Source organism: Tinamus guttatus, unplaced genomic scaffold, assembly GCF_059628265.1.
Source record: "Tinamus guttatus ecotype Peru unplaced genomic scaffold, ASM5962826v1 Tinamus_guttatus_pri_ptg000197l, whole genome shotgun sequence".
NCBI lineage: Eukaryota > Metazoa > Chordata > Aves > Tinamiformes > Tinamidae > Tinamus > Tinamus guttatus.
The window spans coordinates 5,541,121-5,548,992 of NW_028288731.1; positions in this window are offsets into that span (position 1 = coordinate 5,541,121).

Genomic DNA, 7,872 nt, shown 5'->3' on the forward strand with positions numbered 1-7,872 from the left:
TGAGCAGAGGTGTTCGGTGCCGTTCGCGAGAGCCCTGCTTGCCAAGTCTATTGTGGCAGCTTTGCATTTGCATGTAATTATGCGTACGCGGGTGGCAAGGGGTGATTTGCCGCCCGCTCGCTCGGCTCTGGCTCCCTCCCCTTCCCGCTCCGCGCTCCCACGCGCTGCAGTGCGGCGCCGAGCAGCAGTGCTGCAGAGGACTGACCAGCTCCCCACCCGCCCACGCGAGGAGGAGGAGCGGCAGCAGCACTCTTTTTTTTTTTCCTCTCTTTCTGCTTTTTGAACATAGTTAAAAAGAGCCGTAGCGTGGGTGGAAATAGCTCTAGGGAGCGCATGTGGGAATGGGGCCCTAGGAAAGTGAATTTGCTGGTAGTAGGACAGTTCTTTCTAGTAGACGAGAGAAAGAAAAGAAAAAGCAAGGGTATCTTATTGCAGAGGGTGCCTTTAGGTGTGTAATCAAATCTTCAGGTTGAGTTTTTCAGGTCTGGAAATAAAGAAGCTGTTTCTTTCCCCTGGGAGCCCAGGTGATGAGGCAGTGGCAGCCTGCAGGCCGCACTCAGGCCAGCTTGCAGGGGAGCCTGCCTGGAGAGCCATATCCTATTGCATATCCTGTTGTGTCTCCTGCACGCAGTGTATGGGCTTGATCTGTTGGGATTCAGAGCCCCTAAGCAGAGGCAGTAACAGGCATGTGTTTCTCACACACCGTGGGCCTGCATTCCCAGGTATAGTTCCTGCTGGTCTACTTGGAATAGCAGAGTATCAATTGGCTTGAGAAGAATTACTCCAAATTTGTGCTTGTGTGAGAAATTAAATTTAAGCTTGTTTATGTTAACAGGATGTTACTTGGGAGTCTTTGTTTGTATTACATGAAAATAGTAGCAAAACTACTCTAGCAAAGCAGAGCTTTTTAAGACTAGTGGTGTGCAGTGCCAAATGGTCCTGCTGTTTCTTAAGAAGTATCTTAAGCAGACTTCAAAAACAAGGATCGAGAACAGCAGGGCGGGGGATTCAGACTCAGGTTGACTTATCTAAACCTTTAGATGAATATAATCCTAATCGATTTTGTCCTAATTCTGGTTTTGTTGCATGACTTCAGTCCAAAACTCAACCAATACATTTGCTACAGCTAGATTTCTCACCAAGCTCACCCTTTCCAAAAATTACTACTGATGCAGACTCTCGTATCAAGGTGTAGTCTGCAGTGATTTGAAGAAAGGAAAACAGAAAACAGTGTAACAAGCAATTACTGAATTTTGAGAAATGACACTTCCAAGCTATAGCTCTGCAGACTTGATCCAAAGTAGAATGAAAAAAGTGTGCATAATTCTTCCACTAATTAGCTCAGAACAAAGGAAATTATGAATAATCCTATGTGCATAAACAAAGATCGCTTGATGGACTTATGTCAACAAGAGCTAGAGAAAAAAATCTATGGGGATCTAGCCTTACTGGAACTAATTACCTTGGTGATTCAGAAGTCTAATTTCTGAATGACTTTTAATATTTTGAATATATCTTTATAGCCTTGCACTGATTCTTATGTATTTTGTAATTATAATCCACTGGAATTGCATACCCGCACTGAGGAGGAAAAACATTCCAAATCGTAAGTTCATGGCACTTGGAAACATAGCAGTAAATCCTTTGTCGGTAGCATTTCTGAAAGACTGTTGGCCCACTTATAATTCTCTCCTGCATTTAATATGCGTTCAGTTAATTTTAAAGGTAGTGCTTATAACACCATTTCTATCCATGAATGTGCATAAAATTCTAAATGCAGGTTATATACCTGTCTTGCCGACTGCTGTTTGGCTGGATATTTCCTCCTCTGGTTGTGATGGAACTATGTTACTCAAAAAGCAGGGAAAAAAAGAGAATAAATTAAACTCTGCTTTAGAAAATACTCTTTAAAAATCTGTTTTATATATAAAATTCTTATTGCCCTCTCACTGTTAGATCTTTAGTATCGAGTTATCCCGTAGGCCATTTCTTCTCAAGGGCCATAGTTGCTAGTGAGCAACTAGGTAACTTAATTTGCTTCAGTCAAAATCATAGTGATCCAAGCACAAAAGCACTGATGCTAATTAGTAGCTTTTTGACAGTCCGGGAATTTGATGAGTAGAGAGAGCTGAATCTCAGATGTTTCTTCTGAGAGTTTATTGCTCTGTATTAAAGTGAGTCCCTCCAGCAGGGCAGTTTGGCTGACAGCTTGACAGTATCTTTTATTAAGTGTGTTCAAACCTAAGTTATTCATCTGACACCTTGCATGGATATAATTTTTCACTTGATCTTCCTTTGGTTTTAAAAAATGATTTTGTTTTCAAAAATCCTTCTATTTTCTTAGTTCTGGAGTAAAGCTAAAATTGTTACATGAAATGCATCTGCAGAACATTGCCTAGGGGAAAGACATCTCACCTGATACTGCAAATGATGGAAAGAGCAGAGCAGACTGGAGAATTTAAAAATGAGGAATAAAATAGGTCAGCAGAAGAAAAACAGGAGTCTCAAAGCCATTAAAAAGCAGGCATATATTGTTCACTTCTGCAGGTATTTTCTGTTTAAAGTCTGAATTAGCGGCCTTCACCGTGGAGTTATTGTGAGCAAATACTAGTTTCAGTGCGGCACAATTTACCAGCTCTCTATGACCATACATAATCATGAACCTCATGGAAAGGATAGGTAGCATGCCAGAAGTGAGGCTGTTTTTCCAAGACATACAATCATCCCAATTTGCAAACAAACTGCTTGCAGTGTATGGGAGAGGCACTTGGTGACTGGGATGGATGTTCTCATTGCTCAGAGCAGTACATGTGAATATGTAATTACTGCAGAAATAATATGCTACACAGTGTGATTTAGTTACTTTGACACACCTCTGTCTGCCAAGAAATATGCAGACACTACCTTATAAAAGAGTTGCTAAGAGCACAGGCTCCGTGGGTGAGAAGATACCGTATTAAATGGTTAACTGCAGAAGTCAACAGCAGGATTTCAATCTGGGTCCTGCAAAGACAGAGTTATAGGCTGAACTTCCACCCAGGAGAAGTTAGCTACATGTAGAATTAGTTGGGGACTTTTTTTTTTTTTCAAAATTAATGCATTGCAAAGTGATTTTTACTGTTAATTTTAGCCTAAATTTTTCAAAAAAAAATCAAGAAAAAAAAATGACTTTCAATCTGTAACCATCATGGAAATATTCTTTCCCTGAAGTGAGCAAGAGAATCATATATTGGGACTGTGCATTACCTTCCTTGGGCCACTGGGAGCATCTCCAGAGCCCCTGGGAGGCTTTCAGCACACTCATGACAGACTAGTTTCTTCACAGAAAACGACAGCAGAATTTTGCAGATACAACCATCTGAGCATTTCCCACCTTACTCGCTGCTTAAGCGTGAAAAGGCATATTATTTACAGAATTAAAAAGCCCAGAATTCCTTACAGTCATCCAGTATACAATTATATGCAAGTTTATTGGGTATTTGTCCAACCAGTCAGCTCTCGTGGTGAGTCATTTGCTTTTGATGCTTATTCACAATAAGAGGTCACAAAGCTTGTAACATAGCTATTCGCTGAGGGATCTGTGAGTTGTTTCTAGGAGGTGAAGGAAATCTTTCTTGCTAGAAGATGTCATTTGACCTTAACTACCTGTTAATTTTGTATTGTAGATGTTGATGCCCTCTTCTATATGGCCATCACTTTTTACAGCTTATTTATCTGTCTAGAAAATAAAATACCGACCTACATCATCAAAATAACAATTCAGCTGTGTTTGTAAAGTACAGACCTGACAATAGCAAAAAAACTAAGTTCAATTCTTCAGAAGCCAAACTGTATTTTCACGTTCCACCTCTCCTTTTCTCAGAATGGCCTCAGCTAACTCATAGTCTAGGAGGAAAAAACTATTTCCTCCTTTTAAGTCTTGTAGGTACAAACGTGCTCCATTTGTTCAGCCACTGCCCTTGTTAGGATATCACTTCCACCCAGCTCAGAGTCCAAAGGTTTGGCACATTTGTTTAGCTAGTGACTCTAAAGGTATATTAGATAAGACAGGATTTCTAAAAGAATTGCTGCACTTTATTTAAATGATATAATGTTTACCTAAAATTCGGTGCTGTTAGGTCAAAGAGACATGTCACAGTTTAGGTGTTTAAAATTCTTTGTCATTATTACTATTGAAAATGGAGTTTTATGCTTATTAGTTTAGACAGTGTTGGAGGCAGAACATATAGGGAGCCTGTATGTCATGTACAATGCATTCATGTCCATAAATGTTTTCATTTTGAGCATGGGATATTATAAATGACCCAGCTTATCTGAGAATTTTCAAGACTGAGTGGTATTTCCGAGAGCGTCACCCGAAGGTGGTGTAGGAGTCAGGAGGCCGGATTAGTGCAATAATGGGATGCGCTAAGTGCATGAGCTGTGTTTCATGTGCCCTAATATGGGAAGAAAGAGTAAACCCATCCATTTCCTCCAAGTCGGTCTGACTTTGTAGATTTGTCCTATGCCCCCTTAGTTGTCCGTTATCCAGACCGAGGAGTATCAGAGCACTGAGCTGTTCTGTGCAGATGGGTCATCCCATCATTTTGATCATCCTTCTCTTAACCTTTCCCAGTTCTTCTTTCCCTGTGTCAAACAAGGAAACCAATTCTGGTTTTCTCGGAGAATCCCTTTGGGATCCATGTCTCAGTTTCTCTCAGCATGGAAAAAAAAATCTGTAGTTTGCCGAAGTAGAATTCCTTCTTACCTTTAAATTGGTTTTGCACTTACAATATTTTTCATATACTCATGAGTACTTTGACATTTATTTTGAAGTTTCTGGTAACAAACAGCTAATAGCACACTGTAGCAGTACCAGCAATCTTCAGGGAGCTAGTTTGTACCTCCAAAAAAGCAGCTAAAATTATTTAACCCAACAGGCAGCAGGAGTCCTTTTCTCAAATGTTAGTAGAAGGGGGAAAGAAATGGAAAAGAAGGGAATCAGGAAACTGTTTTCAAAAGTAGAGCTATTGAAAAATCTAGCTGATGGGCTCATTAAGAAAGTTGTGAAATATGGCATGAAAAAAAAAGTAAGAAATGTTAATAGTGTTAGATAGGCAAAGAATATTTTTCTGCTTTTGTCACTTTCTCATCTTTTTTCATTTCCCCGCCCAGGCATTTCAAAGGCAAATCCTTGCCATGACTCACCCCTTCACTGTCTGCTGGAGATCTGGAAATAGCTGCAATGTTATAAATAGATTGTGCTCTGCAAGAGGCAAAGGGAACGGAAATGCTGTGAAAGGTTAGCTGAAAAATTTAGAGGTGGCTCAAGCTCTCGGGCAGATCTCCGAGGGGAAGCACTAGGATTGAAATGTTCTGTTCAGTGGCACAGGGACCTGCATTCATTGCAGAGCAGCTGGCTGGAAGCAGCTAGGACTTCTGTGGTGCTGCAAAGGCAGTAATTACTTACTGTAAAACTAAGCTAGTAGAGCTAATTACTCTTATAAACATTGTGAAGCCACTAAATCAGTATATATATTTTTTTACACAGTAATTTTTCTGGCACTGCTCATGCAATTTGAATTGTTAAAATTCTTCATGCTCGCTCCCTTTTTCCATTTGGCCTCTGAAATGCCTTAACTTTCCTGAAGTGCCCTGCCTTGTGGTGAAACCTTACCCTTGTCCAATGAAGCAGCAAAAAAGTTAGCACTGGAAAGCAGTTTATCTGTTTGGTTTTGTTTCAGTGTTCTTTTGTTCAGCGTTCTTCATCCTGAGGTCCAGTTGGTGCTGGTTGTCGTAGAGGCTGAGACGAAGAGGCTGTCTGCAGAATCAGGCTCCTTAAACCTGAATTAACATTTGGCTGAAAACTAAACATATGTTGTTTTTCCTGACAGTCAGTAGTTTAGTTTCCAGGTTTAGAAAAGAAACACTGCTGGGGAGGAATGCAATGAATTTATTAATGAGCTTGGTAAGTATAGAGCTATTAATATCTTCTGAAAATTTGTGTTATTTTTACCTTCAGCTTTAGGCTTTTAAACAAACAGCTGTTCTAAGGCTTTGCATTGCGAATCCTACAGCATATGAAGCCCTATTTTGAATACACTGTGATTATCTGTATATTGTAGAAAACGGGTGAATAGCTCTGTCAAGTACTTCTGAGACAATTGTTTACATACATGAAGTCTGTTTCAGATTGCCCTGATGGCACTACAAAGAAAGCATCTTGAATGTTTCTCAGGTGTTCCTAATGAGTTTTATTTCCAGACAGAAATCTGAGTAGAAAAATGGAATCACGTTAGCTTATATTATCAATGCACATTAAAGTTCTTATTACCATTTCATGGCATGGCCAACAACAGAGATTACCCATTTTAAGCCTATTTTAAATACACAAATGTTTCTGCTTGTCTATTTGTTTCACATGCGCTTTTTTCATCAGCGATACTGCTTTGAATCTCAGTGTAACTGGAGTCTATGGTCTATGAAGGTCCTTATTTTTATGAGTGAGGAACATCATCACCTGGAGTCTGAGAAGGGCACCAGTCAATTATGCTTTGGGAAGGGAATGTTTGAAATTGTCCTTAAGATTGAATTTAATTACTAGGATCGCTCAGATGCTGATATATTAACCATTAGTTACAGTAGAGGTCCTGAGATTAAATACAAAATAATAATAATAATAAAAAAAATATATATTTGTTTTGAGAGGAAGAAGGCATGCCTTGTCATGTCTGTATCAGAAGTGCCATGTGCTGCTCCTGTTTTCATGAGAGGAATTCAGCTCTGGAGAGTTAGATGTTAGTCCTTTGCGGCTACTGGAGTTAGCCTTAGCTTGAAATCGCTTCAGTGTGTTTCTCAAGAGAAAAGATGACTTTGCTGCTTTGCATCATTCAAGCAGTTTTCGTGTAAAAAAACTCTCATTTGCATGTCTTGGTGGTGGTTTGCTTACCCAGCTGCATTGTAGAAGACATGAATTTAATATGATTCAAAGAAGCCAGGTGGGTTAAAAACTGCTCTGAGTTATCACCACTTATTTCAGCCATAGGAGTGGTAAGAGCTAGTCCTTGGCTTAAAGGAGCAGATTATGTAATGCTGTGTAAAAATCAGAAACTTTTATTGACCAACTCATCTTTCAGTGGGAAGCTTACTGCTGAAGCTTGGCTAAAGTTTGTTTTGGTCGACAAATATTTTGAAATGCAGTGCTACTGCATTTCCTCTCAAAGCTAATCTCAGAAATTTAAATTCAGACACTGAGCACTGATTTTTTTTTGCTAGCTACTGACATTTGTGCAGACTTGCAGGAAATTAATATTTGTGAGACCATCGCCGCTCACTGAATTTGCCATGTGCCAGTGGATGGCAGTGCTTCCTGGGGGAGGAAAAGCTGACTTCTGTATAGACAGATAAAGTGTATACACGACCTAATTTGAGGGGATAAAAAAGGCTTGTGAGCTCAGAAGAAGCACACAAGCGTATACAGTAAACATGCTTTCTGTAGCTAATGTTTGCTTCTGCACATGGCTTTGCCTTCTCTTTGCTAATGATTTTAATACTTCTAAAGGTGTTAAATTAAAAATCTGGGCAAGCAAATACTCTGTTCACCTGCTAAACCAGACAGACCACTGTAATTGTATCTCGTGGTGCGACCAGCTGTGAATAGTCTCACTCTTGTTGCCATTAATGTTGCTTTTGGCTCTGTAAGATTTGCTGATTCACCATGTGCCTGTTTTTCAGTTCCCCCGCCTGGATTTCTCTCTGGCTGATGGAAATGTACTCTCTGACCAATATTAGATTTACTCTTTGAAACAGCAGAGAAAAGCCACTTTTCCCTGTTCCTCGGAACTTGATTCCTTTAATTTTTATTCTGGGATAGATACAAACAGCATGTGATGA